At 40.7% G+C, this 16,536-nt stretch overlaps 1 protein-coding gene across 8 annotated transcripts in view; it reads right to left on the reverse strand.

Annotated features, from left to right (window-relative positions):
• Positions 1-16,536, reverse strand: part of PPFIBP1 (PPFIB scaffold protein 1) — a 213,284-nt gene that overhangs the window by 138,773 nt on the left and 57,975 nt on the right. For all 8 annotated transcript variants that reach the window (XM_055396393.2, XM_055396391.2, XM_055396392.2 and 5 more), the window contains one exon: positions 9,259-9,365. The gene's annotated coding sequence lies outside the window, so the exon portion shown is untranslated. The remainder of the gene's footprint in view (positions 1-9,258; positions 9,366-16,536) is intronic.

The raw sequence follows: 16,536 nt of genomic DNA on the forward strand, positions 1-16,536 counted from the left end.
GTGCATCATGAGTTCAATGTTAAGTTCAAGATGAAATAAGGTTCCTTTTAACAGAAACAAGGTTATGCATTGGTCAGTTGAGAAAACACTGTGACAGAAGCTCACAGGAACATAAGCCTGTGTATTCCCTAGGAGCAATGGCTCTGTAAGCACTAATTCAGAGTTCTGGCAACTTTACAGAAAGTAACTACTACAAATAACAAGAATCAGCTGGATTTTCAGTGCAAAGACCCAGCCATAACACACTGATTTTTTTTTCCAGCTCTACCTCCTGAGGATTCAGTAAGACCACAAAGTGAGGAAGCAGAAATCACTTTCTGCCAAGTGAAAAAAGTCAAATATCACATAATTTCACTTATATGTTGACCCTAAAAAACAAACAAAATGAAAACAGACTCAGAGATAAACAGATGGCTGGCTGTCAGAGCAAGGAGGATGTGGAGGTGGATGAAACAGGTGAAGGGGATTGAGAGGTACAAACTTCCAGTTATATAACAAGTAAGTCATGGGGATGTAACACATAGCATAAGGAATTATGGTCAACAGTGTTATAACAATCTTGGGGACAGATGGTTCCCAGACTTATCATGGTGATCATTTCACTGTTATTTAACTGCTCAGTTGTGTCTGATTCTTTGCAACCCCATGGACTGCAGCACACCAGGCTTCCCTGTCCTTCACTATCTCCCAGAGTTTGCCCAAGTTCATGTCCATTGATCATTTCACAATGTATGCACATGTCAAACCATCTTGTAAGTATATCTAAAAGTAAATAGCATATTAAAAAGCAGAGACATTACTTTGCCAACAAAGGTCCATCTAGTCAAGGCTATGGTTTTTCCCGTGATCATGTATGGATGTGAGAGTTGGACTGTGAAGAAAGCTGATCACTGAAGAATTGATGCTTTTGAACTGTAGTGTTGAAGAAGACTCTTGAGAGTCCCTTGGACTGCGGGGATCCAACCAGTTCATCCTAGAGGAGATCAGTCCTGGTGTTCATTGGAAGGACTGATGTAGAAGCTGAAACTGCAATACTTTGGCCACCTCATGCGAAGAGTTGACTCACTGGAAAAGACTCTGATGCTGGGAGAGATTGGGGGCAGGAGGAGAAGGGGACGACAGAGAATGGTATGGCTGGATGGCTTCACCGACTCGATGGACATGAGTTTGAGTGGACTCTGGAAGTTGGTGATGGACAGGGAGGCCTGGCGTGCTGTGATTCATGGGGCTGCAGAGTTGGACACGACTGAGCGACTGAACTGAACTGAACATTACTGTATGTCAACTGTATTTCAATTTTTTTTAAAAGAAATGACAAAAAAGAAAAAAAGAAGCCTTCTGGGTATTGTAACACTTCAGTAGAATTAGTTGGTTTTTTCTGTCCCTGAAGAGTCACTCAGACAGTCTCTCAAAGAAGGTCAAAGTAAATGGGAATTGGGGGCATTACTGTTTTCTCTTGGGAGACGTCTTATGCTTAAAGGCCTGATACTCCTTGAAGACCATTTATTTTCTGCTTTATACAATACTCGGTTTTTTGAGAACCCCAATAATCTGAGTGAAAGCTCCCTGAAAGGAGTGGTCTGTGCCAGACCTCAGCTAAGATCAATTTAGACCCTGAAGAACCAAAAAGCCCACTTTTTTAGTCAAATAATCATTCTTTAATTTATAAAAATTTATAAACAGTAAGACCCTTTAAGTTCCACCAAATTATGCAAAACTTTTGAGAATGCCCCAGAATCCCACATTTCCCTTGTAAAAGCTAATCTCAAAGAATGAAACAATTTCCCGACACGAGTATACTACACTAAGAAGCCAGACTCCCTGCTCCAGGGATTTCATGCCTTAGATCCAGAAGCATTAATGGAGAGCTCCATCCTGCCGTCTTGACTCTCTCCCAAGGTTGAGATAGTGTTTATCTGTTAAACAAAACAGTCATCCAAACAGATCTCTTGAAATGCTTCCAGGCAAGATGAGAGGCCAAAGCAAGGAGGAGGAACAGCTAATCAGAAACCAAGGGCAAGAAAATCTGGGTCCAAAATAAATATAGTACAAAATGCCCAGAATAGCCCAGAAAGACAGCTGATGACCTTTTCTTTTAAAATCTCTTAATATCACAGTGTCAAATGGCACGAGTATCCAAACCCAAGCATAATTACTACTACAAAGGTAAGAGAATAAAGTAAAGACGAACATAAAAACAAGAAAAGATGATGGTACAACAACAACATGTATTTTGAAATACAAACTTAAAACACAGACAACAAACACAATTATTGTACTGAACTTAGGAGTCAGTTATCAGCAAGGCATTACACCTCGGTTGAAGGTAATGGTCACAGGAAGCTGTCAAGGCTATTTCAAACTCTGTAAGCAACCATAATATTTAAAAGGAGATAGAACACTTTCTTTTTGCCTGAAGACTAAATGTATCCTGCTACAATGGCTGTGAACAGCCACACCCCTAATTTAAGTCACCTCTTGGTTGGGGCATCTCTGGGAGAGGCCAGCATTATAGTATGTAAGGAACACTGGACACATCCTAAGGATCCAACTTCAGTTCTGTGATTCTGATGCACAAAGTCCTGTGTTTGTTGTTCAGCCCCTAAGTCATGCCTGACTCTTTGCAACCCCAGGGACTGTAGCATGCCAGACTCTCTAGTCCTTCACTATCTCCCAGAGCTTGCTCAAACTCATCCATTGAGTCAGTGATGCTGTCCAACCATCTCATTCTCTGCTGCGCTCTTCTCCTTTTCCTTCAGTCTTTCCCAGAATCAGGGTCTTTTCCAATGAGTCAGTGCATCACATCAGGTGGCCAAAGTACTGGAGCTCTAACTTCAGCATAAAGCCCTGAGCTACTGCTAAGTAATGGATTTAAGAATGACTGAAAATACTTATCTCACTTCTCCACTCTCAAAGCAATGGAGACCTTGGCTAACTGAAATTCTGGTGCCAGAACCCAGGTTTCCCCAAAACATCACAATTTTATTTATTTTTATTTTGTATTGGGGTAGAGACCACTAGCAATGTTGTGATAGTTTCAGGTGAACAGCAAAGGGACTCAGCCAATACATAAACTTGTATCTATTCTCCCCTAAAGTCCACTTCCATCCAGACTGCCACATAAAATTGAGCAAAGTTCCATGGTCCTTGTTGGCTATCCATTTTAAATATATCAGTGAAAATATCATAATTTTAAACCACAGATCCACTAAAATAAGAGAACTCCCACCAACCCACTTCCTCCTTAAAACACTGATGAAACTACATACCTGAGTGCCATCACAGATGCTAGGGCCTCCTCATTAACTGTGGATATGCATGGCGACTTAAGAGAAACAGATACCACCTTGCAGTTACAAAGCCTGTGCATGCACAAGCCTGCACACACACGCCCCCTACATATTGGTTATTTAAATATGTAAACATTTCCTTCTCTCTGTCAACAGTTACCCTCTTGCCTAGAGCCTGTGTTCCACAACAAGATGAGCCACTGCAATGAGAAGCCCGTGCACCGCAATGCAGAGCAGCCCCCACTTGCCACAAGCAACGAAGACCCAGCACAGGCAAAAGAAAAATAAATAAATAAAATGATAGAGACTGGAAGAAGGGTACAGACAGACAGCACAAAAGGGTAAGTTCTCTGGGAAAGGACACTGTCTCAGTGGCTACAAATTGCCTCTTAGAAACCACTGCACGAGCGGGTAGAATGATCCCAGGGAAGGCCTGAGGAATGACCTGCACGTTCCCACATCTTTCCTCTGCCTGATGAAGAGGCTTCGATGAGCCCCCACCTCATTCCTGTACTTGATCTATTCAGCCTCAAGGCTAGTATAACCAAAGAGCTTTCACCACCATCACCCGTGATGACATCAGAGAGACCAGGGTGTTGCCTGCACATTAGGCAAATGGTATTTCTTCTGTTTGCCAGTTGCCAGAACAACTAAATGGGTCAAAGCACAAATATTCCAAAGTTCTCAGTTTACTTTAAATATTTCCTATATGTCCTCCTGCATTAGTTATTAGCATATGCCTGGGTGTACGGATGTGAGAGTTGGACCATAAGAAGGTTGAGTTCCCAAAAACTGATGCTTTCAAATTGTGGTGCTGGAGAACTCTTGTGAGTCGCTTGGGCTACAAGGAGATCAAACCGGTTAATCCTGAAAGAAATCAACCCTGAATATTCACTGGAAGGACTGATGCTGAAGCTGAAGCTCCAATACTTTGGCCACCTGATGTGAAGAGCTGACTCATTGGAAAAGACCCTGACGCTGGGAAAGATTGAAGGCAGGAAGAGAAGGTGGGGACAGAGGATGAGATGGTTGGAAGACATCACAAACTCAATGGATATGAGTCTAAGTAAACACCAGGAGATAGTGAAGGATAGGGAAGCCTCACTGCTGCAGTCCCTGGGGTCACAAAGAGTCAGACACGACTTGGACTGAACACAAGAAACCTTGGGTATAAGAACATAGTGCTCAAAACCTAAAAGCAATTATTTTGAGTATTATTTAAAAGTAATAGTGATAACACTATTTAGGATTCTTATTTTATTAATTCAGTTGAATCCAGTATTTCATTTTCAAATATCATTTTTAACATATAATTTCTTCAACACTTAGAACAACAAAACAAACTCAAATTTGTGACACACCCAACTGTGGGGCTGTAATGTGAGAACTGAGAATTTACATATACACATGAGATAAAGCCAATGCAGTTTCCATAATCCAGTTATGCCATATACAATGTCTTGAATATTTATTTATGTTGTTTAACATAAACATCCTTTAATGAATAAAGTAAGTGTATGAAAGCTGGTTAAAGTAAATGCCAGTGTGAAAGTGAATTTATATATACTCAAATAACTTTACATCAATCACAAGAGTCAGGTCACTTATTTTTTATCTGCAGTGGACATTAACTGTTTTGTGAACTTAGGTCATATCTTAAAACTGTTCCTTCCTCTACTATCGTTAAGTGCCAAAATCTGCTGTCATGAGACCTTCTGACTTGGGGAAACCCATGAAAGAATACAGCTTTTAGAAAAATAAAACTACACCCCAAACTAGATACTATTAAATTTAGAGATTCACAGAATCTTCCTTTGCCTCAAAGTCTAACTTCCTAATTTTACAGATGAGAAAACTGAGACCCAGGATTAATGCTATACCTGAAGTCCCACAGATCATTTGTAGAGAAGTCAGAACTAGAATTTGAGAGTCTTGGGTCAAATGTTGTCTTAGACTCAACTCACTCTAAAAGTTTCCTTCGTAGAACAAATATTCATTTGTGAGATCATAATCTCACTGAGGGGAAAATTACACTTAATCTACAACAGACGCCCCAAAAGTTAGTCCAGAATTTACCAACAGGTAGTGAAGAGGAACTAAAAAGCCTCTTGATGAAAGTGAAAGAGGAGAGTGAAAAGGTTGGCTTGAACCTCAACATTCAGAAAACAAAGATCATGGCATCTGGTCCCATCACTTCATGGGAAACAGATGGAAAAACAGTGGAAACAGTGTCAGACTTTATTTTGGGGGGCTCCAAAATCACTGCAGATGCTGACTGCAGCCAGGAAATTAAAAGACGCTTACTTCTTGGAAGGAAAGTTATGACCAACCTTGATAGTATATTAAAAAGCAGAGACATTGCTTTGCAAACAAAGGTCCGTCTAGTCAAGGCTATGGTTTTTCCCGTGGTCATGTATGGATGTGAGAGTTGGACTGTGAAGAAAGCTGATGGCCGAAGAATTGATGCTTTTGAACTGTGGTGTTGGAGAAGACTCTTGAGAGTCCCTTGTACTGCAAGGAGATCCAACCAGTCCATTCTAAAGGAGATCAATCCTGGGTGTTCATTGGAAGGACTGATGCTAAAGCTGAAACTGCAATACTTTGGCCACCTCATGCAACGAGTTGACTCACTGGAAAAGACTCTGATGCTGGGAAAGGTTGAGGGCGGGAGGAGAAGGGGACGACCGAGAATGAGATGGCTGGATGGCATCACCGACTCTGTGGACATGAGTTTGAGTGAACTCCGGGAGCTGGTGATGGACAGGGAGGCCTGGCGTGCTGTGATTCATGGGGTCGCAAAGAGTCGGACACGACTGAGCGACTGAACTGAACTGAACTGAGAAAGACGTCACTAGCCACAGTCAGTTGGAATGGACACCCTATACAAGCTGCGATCTGCAGTGAATCACCCACAGAGCCTCTCACTAAAGCTCCCTGCTACATACATACACTTACTTGCAAAATGCCTGATATGAGTTGAGAGTGAAATAAATAAAATCATGATTTTCCTTTGTGCAAAACGACCCAGCTCTCTTGTGAATCTTAGTTCGTCTGATCTCTCCTTGAAACAACCAAGTAAAGCAGTTGCAATAACCAGAGTGTCTTTACTGACTCACGCTGGGGAGGGACCTGCCAAGGACACACAGACAAATGTTTCCCTTCAGCTTTCCTCTGAGTTTCAGTTTAAGGCGAGGCAAGTAGGAAAATATTTTTGTTAGTGTTCTCCACACTTTAAAAAAAACTGTGTAAATCTCATACTTTAAAAAAAAAAAAATCTGAAAGCTTCTACCAAGTATCTAATGCAATCAAACACGTAATATCAGTCACAGTAAAAATCAAAAAAATAATAAGAATAATGGTTATCATTTTTAGTGCCAGTGCAATGCACCCAGCAGCACATTCCTGGCACTATGGAAGTACCCTGTCACAGGAAATCTACAAGGTGGGTGTGTCAATATCCCCATTTTACAGATCAGGAAGCTAGTGGGAAAGATTACAGGAAAAGAAAGTGAAGCTGTGATCTGACACAGAACAGTCTCCTGGCAAAGTCCACATGCTCACATTCTGTATTTACTTGAAAAATACATTTGTTCTTAGTTTGGTAATTTCATTAAGTTCATTCTTGACTCAAGATTCATACTTTAGGGATGGTTTTTCAAAGCTTTCTTAAAACAGGAGTTAGACTTAACAAGGGCTTCCCTTGTGGCTCAGACAGTAAAGAATCTGCCTGCAATGCAGGAGACCCAGGTTCAATTCCTGGGTCAGGAAGATTCCCTGGAGAAAGGAGTGGCTACTCACTTCAGTATTCTTGCCTGGAGAATCCCATGAACAGAGGAGCCTGGTGGACTACAGTCCATGGGGTCGCAAAGAGTCGGACACAATTGAGAGACCAACAGTTTCATCAGACTTAATAAATTTGTCTAAAAATGCTTTGAGAGCTCCCGCCAGTCTGGTGAAATCAATTTTTATTTCTCTGTTCATTGCCTAGACTCTTCAGGTCTCGTAAGCTGGTTCTTCCCCTGGGTTATCACTTTTCCAGATTCTTGATCTGGCGGGTGACATATCCTAACCATTTCAAGGGTAGCCCAGACACATCTATCTTCTGGATCTGATGTCTGTCCTCTACAGTTTCTTCCTGAAACGAATCAAAGCCCTCCTCTGCCAGAAGAGCAAACCTTACCACATCACACACTTATCATAGAGGGCTTCTGCCCATCCACACCCTCAAGAGGAATCCACATTCCTGACTAGCAATGTTCAGAACATCATGCTGAAGCAGACACATCACCTACCTTCCTAAAATCACTTGTCTGCTTTCAAAGATGCTTACCTCAACATCAGTCCACAGGGCTGCTGAATTCAAATTACTTGAATTTAGTCCCTTACCAAAATAAAATCATCACCAAAAGATGTGCACAAAAACATTCCCTGGAGTACTATTTGTAATACACCCAAACTGAAAACTACCGAAATAGCCAGCAACTATAAAATACATGTACAACCAAATACCCTGACAGTTAAAGAGAATGAAATAAACTAACTATATACAATATCATACAGGAATTTCTCAAACATAATAAAGCAAAATAAGCCAGACACAAAAGAATATAAACTATATGATTCTATTTATGTAAATGATAAAAATAGGCAAAATTGTATCAATGGCATTAGAAATCAGGAAATTGGTTACTCATGGGAGCATTAGGGGAGGAGAGTTGGAAGGGCTGGTAATTTTCCATTTTCTTGCACTGGTTACACAGATGTGTGCACTTTGTAACAATCATTCCATCAAGCCATTCACTTACAATTTGTGTACTTTGTTCTGTGTATAAGATACTTCAATAAAAAGTCTACTGAAAGAGACCCTGGAGAACATCTGGTTTGCTCTCCTTAACAGGCATAATTTAGTAACTGTTTCCTGTAGATGTTAAGTATCCCAAAGACACACAGAAATTCATGGAAAGGTCAGTCTAGACATTAGATCTCTTAACTCCCCCTCCAGATACCAAAAGGACCTCTCAAACTTGGGAAGATGTTTCTCTAACTTCCTTTCTTGTTGTGACTACAGCCAAGGTTTAGAAGAATCAGGACCACATTCCTATTAAGAACACAACCCAGAAGGTTCCAGTCTGAACCTGGAACTCAACAACAACTGAACCAGGATGAGGATTTCAACATTATTTAGAAAATGGCAAATGAGAAAAGTCAGACGGCATGGTGTTCACTCTAGGTTCCCACCCATCCTAGCTGTGGGACCGTCTGCAGCCTCCTTACCTCTCTCTGAACCTCAGTATACTTACCTGGATCACCATCACTAAAATAAGGGCTCCTACTTTGCAAGCTGCCGCAAGTGTAGCACAAGGCGATGGCGTCAGAGCAGCGCCTGGCACAGGACAAGCACTCAGAAAAAGCATTTGCTGAATAAACATTGATTGAATTCAATCAGTTGAGTGCTTGTCTTTTAATAGAAGTTCAATACATAGCTAAGTATCACTACTATTACAGAGCAAAAGAAACAAGGAAGAAAAGATAAATAAGCTTATAATGGAAACACCTCACTTCTCTAAGTCTATGGGGCCATGAACAGGTTGACCAACAAGTCTCACTGACTTACATGGTGCATAAAAGAACCTATAGGGTAAGGAGCAACAAAGGATTTGAGAAAAGGGCGGTGCTTTTTATATGCTACCAGGTCTATTTTCCCTCTTGACACCAAAGAAAGATTTACTCACTGACTGTCACAACATGTCTAAGTTCTACAACCACCTATGTTAGTCATATTACTTTTAGAATTTAAAAAATTGTAAGGAGAGGAATGGGTCATAAATTATCATAAACTTTATGAGTAGACTAAGCAGACAAGCAGCTTTACTACTGGGAAAAAAATTTACACACTGAGTGTACAGAAAGGTAATTGCAGGCTATGAAGATGACACAGAAGAACAATGTGAGGAGAGACTTTACTTACATTTTAAAAAACAAGTTTAACAGTGAATTTTTTTTTTCTTCAGCTCTTCAAATCTTCCATGTACTTGTCAGCAATCTGATCCATGAAGTTCTTTTGTTCTTTTTATGCTGAAAAGAAACAAATACAAAGGAGATAAATTAAAACCAATTTCAAACTATGACACACCATAAAAAAGACCCTATAGGTGTTATATAAGCAAAGAACATCAAACTAGATAACATGTGTGCAATTAAAAAAAACAATAAAATGTGGGACTTCCCTGGTGGTCCAGTGGCTAAGACTCTGTGTTCCCAATGCAAGGAATTTGGGTTCGATCCCTGATCAGAGAACTAGATCCCACACGCTGCAACCAAGAGTTTTCATGTTGCAGCTGAAGATCTGACATGCCACTATGGAGATCAAAGAATCCGTCTGCTGCAACTAAGACCCAGTACAGTCAAATAGATACAGTTTTAACTAAATAAAAATTAAAAGTGAATAAAAACAATAAAACGTGTTAAGGACCAACAGATTCAATTAATTTCCTTCCACCTGTCCTTCCGCTCCCGTCCTTTTCTTCCTACCCCGCTTCCAGCATTCATTCTTCCTCACTTCCTCAGTTACTGGCCACAACTTCATATATTCCTTGAAACCTGAATTCCAGCAGAAAACTACCATCATTAATTTTTATATCACAAAGTACCAGGAATAGGTTAGGTGCTTTATGCTTCCTGAGTAAATGAATTAATCATAGTTCACCAATGCTTAGTTGTCAAGGTTTTAAAAAAGGAAGACACTTATTATTTTCTTATCCAACAAGAATAATACATAAACAGTATGTAGAAACATATACACTGTTTTTTAGACTTGTGATTCTGATTCCCATATTTCTTTTAAATTGCATATACTTAGAAAAAAATTCCGAGTACTATATATTTGGGCATGAATATCTCCTCACCATTAGAGTAGTATCATATATTCTGGTCATGAAGAAATACTGAGGAATAATAAATGTCCCAATATCACATAACTACTTCCATCCATTAAAAAGCAGAGACATTACTTTGCCAACCAAGGTCCGTCTAGTCAAGGCTATGGTTTTTCCTGTGGTCATGTATGGATGTGAGAGCTGGATTGTGAAGAAAGCTGATCGCCGAAGAATGGATGCTTTTGAACTGTGGTGTTGGAGAAGACTCTTGAGAGTCCCTTGTACCACAAGGAGATCCAACCAGTCCATTCTAAAGGAGATCAATCCTGGGTGTTCACTGGAGGGACTGATGCTAAAGCTGAAACTGCAATACTTTGGCCACCTCATGCGACGAGTTGACTCACTGGAAAAGACTCTGATGCTGGGAAAGGTTGGGGGCGGGAGGAGAAGAGGGCGACGGAGAATGAGATGGCTGGATGGCATCACCAACTCTGTGGACATGAATTTGAGTATACTCCGGGAGTTGGTGATGAACAGGGAGGCCTGGCGTGCTGTGATTCATGGGGTCGCGGAGAGTCGGACACGACTGAGCGACTGAACTGAACTTCCATCCAAATGAGAAAGTTGAACATTTCCACGTCAAATGCTAGAGGCATGATCTCACATGTGCTTTTCAAATGTACATGTGATCAGGACCAGTTCTAGACAAAATTATTAAATAATTTTAAGCTAAGCTGCATCCTTCTCTCTGTCCTTTTGAGGAGCCAGTGACCTCACATGCTTAATTAAACAAAGAAGCAATAGGATCAGTTCAAAGATTCCAACAACTTAATGGATATGGATCTTGAGAACATTTTCATTAAACAAACAAACAAAGAGCTTCAGAAGAGGCAGGTGCTTAACACTGAAATAAAATGCAATGGAATTTAGGCATGAAAGGTGGATAGAGGCTGTCTTGAAGGAACTTCTCAGCTCAGGTAAGCTTCTGTCCATTCAACCTCCCCAAAGGCTGACTTCATATATGTCCCACACATACACATTCCAGGTAAATTTTAAGCAATTAATGATACATACATAAGCAAACCTGATTTTAAGACTACTGTGTGCTCCAAAAGTAAACAGGAATCTTCATCAGCAATTTTTAAGGTGAGTGTCAGGGAACCCGACCCAATAGGTGTTTCTAAGAACTGAGGCAGAGATGAATAGAAGTGTGGTAGCAGGCAGAGTAATTGCACTTTTAAGTGTTTTATACTTTGATCCAAAATTTTAAGTTGGAGAATTGGTTCCTTGAGCTGCTTACAAAAGGGTTCAAACTAAACAAGGATTGCATTAAAAGCTAGGGCAGAAATCCCAGTGAGCTCATAACACTGCTGATCTAGAAGCATAATCACACCAAATCCCAACCACCATCTCCAACAGAGCCCCTTACAGGAAAATGTGGGTTCCAGCCTGGGTCCCAGAGCACAGGTCAGCCTGTGTCTGAGCCGACAGGAGCCAGGCCTGCCCTTCCTTCCCACCCACTGCCCTGAACAAAGAGCAGAATGAGGGCCCCCTCCACTGTTATGAGGACTGATTCACAGTGAGGGCACGAAGCTGGGCTGGGGAGGACGCGTGGATATTGCAGAAGTGGGCAGACCGGCGGTTGGGGGGTGGTCCTTGTTAGAAATTACATGTACAAGGTTTAGATGCTTTACATGTCAGGACTACCTGAACAAGAATAAAGAAGGAGAAAAAATAGTGAAACAATTTAAGGAGAAGAAGACATAGCTATGTTCTATAAGACTCACCTCAAAGTCACATGTAAAATTAGAAAACGATTTTTTACAAGTGTATTATAAGAAAGTGCTGCCTGAACTTGCTCCAGAGGAATTCATGTTAAAATAAGAAGCACTGGGAACATTCAAGCCTTCCCTCAGCACAGAACTCTGATTATTGGCCCAACCAGGACTGAATACATAATAACATTTATAAACATGAACTATGAGATTTTTTGAGTTTCCATCGAGAGCCTTGTTTAAGCAAGTCAAAGATACCCTTTGTGATGCAGTTTTGATCAAATTCAAGAGACTTTAGTCATTTCCTCAGAAACAGACGTAACTATAAATACAAACTAACCAACACAGTCAGCCGCTCACAAAGAGGCTGACTGACAAGTTTAATTTAAAAACAAGAACACATTATTAAACTGAAAAGTTAAGCCATCAAAAAATCGAAACCCATGCAAACTACATTCCTAGCAGAAAAAGCCGGACTATAATGACAAGGATAATTACAAACAACTTTTCATATGACTCACAAACTTTTCCTTTTCAGAGATTACAAAAAAAAAAACAACAACAACAAAAAAAGCAAAACCCAGTGTATTTGCATCCATTTAATAACACAAACCCTTAACATCCTGCCCAAATCTCAGATTTCAAATACCAAGAAAATTCTCCAAACCACTAAATAAATGACTTCCGTACATCCCTTTGAGATTGAAAACACATTTATCACTACTGCTTATCTTCTAAATCCCTTTGATCTTGTAAAGCATGACCATCATAACGGAAAGTAACACGTCAGACTAATAATCGTTAGGAAGGGAAGTGAAAGTATGAAAGTCGCTCAGCTGTGTCCGACTCTTTGCGACCCCATGGACTGTATGGTCCATGGAATTCTCCAGGAGTTAGGAAGGGAAGTTACTGCTTATTATAATAATGCCATATTTCATACTTTAAATGGAATTTGAAGCTCTATTCATGTTAGACAAGCATCTAAAGCAGGAGTCTGTGTGCAGGGCAACGTGGTCTGCCACCTGTTTTTATAAAATTTTATTGGAACACAGTCAAGCCCATTATTTACATATTGTCTATGGCTGCTTTTGCATAACACAATGAAGATGCAACAAAGACAATAAGGTCTCAGTTCAGTTCAGTCACTCAGTTGTGTCCAACTCTTTGCGACCCCATGAATCACAGCACACCAGGCCTCCCTATCCATCACCAACTCCCGGAGTTCACTCAGACTCATGTCCATCGAGTCAGTGATGCCATCCAGCCATCTCATTCTCTGTTGTCCCCTTCTCCTCCTGCCCCCAATCCTACCCAGCATCAGAGTCTTTTCCAGTGAGTCAACTCGTCACATGAGGTGGCCAAAGTATTGGAGTTTCAGCTTTAGTATCAATAAGGTCTACAGACCTTATAAAATATTTGCTATCTGATCTGGCCCTTTGAGGAAAAGTTTCCTGACCTTTGGTCTAGGAAACAGCTATTTCTGTGGACTAAATCCTGAAATGAGAAACACTAATCCTAGACTGGGGCTTCCCAGCTAGTTCAGATGGTAAAGAGTCTGCCTGCAATGCAGGAGACCAGGGTTCAATCACTGGGTCGAACACATCACAGAGGATCAGTTCTATCAGTTCAATCACTGGGTCGAACTCCATCACAGAGGAGCCTGGCAGGCTACAGTCCATGGGGTTGCAAAGAGTTGGACACAACTTAGTGACTAAACAACAACAATCTAGTGTAGTAATCTCACTGGGTAACTACCTGAGTCACTTCAACTTTAGCTGCTTTCCCTCATTTACAACCCAATAAGAAGTCATATGTACTGATAACTTGTGTACCAGATACTATTCTAATAATTTTACTTTCAGTAAATGAACAATAAATTCATTCATTTAACTCTGGCAAAGACAGAGAAAAGTAAATTATTATCCCCATCAAACAGATGAGGAAATTGAGGGAGAGGCGTTAAGTAACTTACAAAAGATCACACTGCTGTTAAGTGGAGAAACTGGGATCACAACTCAGGCAACGTGGGTCCTGAGCTGGTATAATTAATCTCTGTGCTCTATTGATAATAATTTTAATTTCATCAAAGTCACAGATAATAAAAGGAAATCTCAAATTGTTTGTTAGTTAGGCGAGTACAATGAAGTATACCCTGTATGGTTTAGTATGATAAGATACCTAAAATAACAATATAAATGCACAGCCATAGACACTTAAAGACCTTTCTGATTTGCTAACCTTGGCATATTGGGAATATAAAAGTTACAATACTCTTTATTTTTTACCATAAGTAATGAAGGATCAAATGAACTGACCAGTCTATCTTTCCCTTGGTAAACAAGGCCTCTCCAGGTAGTTCAGGCCCTTTAGAAAGCCTTCAGGATAGACTTACCAGAGGGATCCTAGGGCTTCCCTGGTGGATCAAACGGTAAAGAATCTGCTTGCCAATTCAGGAGACCCGGGTTTGAACCCCTGGGTCCGGAAGATGCCCTGGCAAAGGAAATGGAAACCCACTCCAGTACTCCTGCCTGGAAAATTCCAAGGACAGACGAGCCTGGTGGGTTACAGTCCATGGGGTTGCAGAGAGTTGGACACGACTGAGCGACTAGCACTTTCACTTTCAGAGGGGATCCTAAATCTTCCAAATTTGTTCCCATGCCATCTTATCCTCCACCTCTTTTCCATTTGGGAAAAAGCTGAGGGAGCACTAGCAGGAACTTTGGTATAACTACTTTTCACACTGGCAGCAAGACAGCGCTATCCAGATATCCACCATCACATGACTCCGGAAGACATTCCCTTGATGAGTTATCTATCACTTTCAGAAAATCTCCAGGAAGTCTAGGGGAAATGTGTCACCTCAAATGTGATCCAGTGCTCTTTTGTACTGATGATAGGTTGACATGATTCAAATAAAGTAAGGGGAAAATATACTGCTAAACTACTCATCATCAATTTCACACTTAGAGATGCTCTTAGTCATCTTAATCAAGCTAGTTTTTGATTGGTTCCCACATCTACAGAGTAAAGTCCAAATACTCATGTTATCCCTTACCTGCTTTTCCAATCTCACTGTTTTTGGTCTTTCGTGTAACCTGGACGGTCTTTTCTTTCTCTTTCACGTCAAATCCTGCTCCATTCTACCTACTCCTGCTTCTGAGGCAATACTCACTTCATACTACCTTTTTTTTCTCTTCTGCCAACTTTCACATCCAGGGTACAGGCCAAACCTCTGTACTAAATATTATGGGATATAATTTGTATTTCCCATGAAGGTTGGATCTTCACAATCCAGGAGGGGAAACAAGTACATAAAAGGCTAAACTAAAGCCGTATATTAAAGGTTCAAAGTGGTACAGGACCCAGATCAGGCGATCTGAAAAGATGTTAGGGAGAGGCCATCACTGTGTGGACCTTGAAGGAAGTGATGTTGTTGTTCAGTCGCTCAGTCGTGTCTGACTCTGCAACCCCATGGACTGCAGCATGTCAGTGTTCTCTGTCCTTCAGCATCTCCTGGAGTTTGTTCAAACTCATGTCCACTGGGTTGATGATGCCATCCAACCATCTTAGTCCTCTGTCGCCCCCTTCTCCTCCTGCCTTCAGTCTTTCTCAGCATCAGGGTCTTCTCCTGATGTAGGAAAAGTAGGCTCTTTCCATCAGGTGGCCAAAGTATTGGAGCTTCAGCTTCAGTCCTTCGTTATAGACTGGCTGAGTATATAAAGTTGTAGGAGTCACCATATAGGATAAAGGTTTACATCATAAACTTTAAAGTCAGATAGTCCCGGGTCCAAAATCCTGGCTCCCTTTGACCAGAAATAGGGTGTGTAGGAATTACAATCAAATAAATCAGGTGGCTGCCTAACCATGCTCAAGTCCTCATGTCTTGTTCAAATAATAAAGGCTTTCATATTATGCCACCACGTTGTCTTCCCATCTCTCACTGCCAACAGCATTTCATGTTTCAACCCATGCATTCATTTGGGCATCTAATGACACATTGATTTCCACTGTTTAAATATCCCTGAAGTATGTTTTGCCTCCTCAGAAAGACTTTGTTGTCATAGAACAGATTCTTTCAAAGAGACCCTTGGCATTTTCAAATTTTAGGTGCAAGATCCCTGATGAGTAAGGCTAGTTGAGCTGAGAAGCAAATGTAAATTACAAGCTTGGGCTGTTTGGCTAGTTACATGGGGCCCAGCCAACCATAAACATCTGTATTCCAACACGGTTTTGTTTCCAGTCTATCCAGTAACTCAGATGAACAGACTGAAAACATTTCTTTGTGGGATGGTCAAAAAGCTCATGGCTTAGGGTTACTAACAGAAGTAAAGATCAAGTGAAGCAGTACAACAAAGTGATGACTCTTGGCCAAAAAATAAACAGATATTAAAGAGTTAAAGAAATTATATGTTATAGTCGATTCACAAATCTGAAGTTAGACAAACAGCTTCAAACTAATCTTTTCAGTGTTAAAAAGATTAAGTGTACAATTTTTTGTGTCTTCTCACAGTACTAAGCACTATGCTGTAAATACCAGGTGAATGAATAATCTGATAATCTCTGATGTCCCAAAGTCCTCAATGAACTCACTTTCCA

This window comes from Moschus berezovskii, chromosome 6 (genome assembly GCF_049115385.1).
Source record: "Moschus berezovskii isolate FMDL1 chromosome 6, NW_MosBer_1.0, whole genome shotgun sequence".
Classification (NCBI taxonomy): Eukaryota; Metazoa; Chordata; class Mammalia; order Artiodactyla; family Moschidae; genus Moschus; species Moschus berezovskii.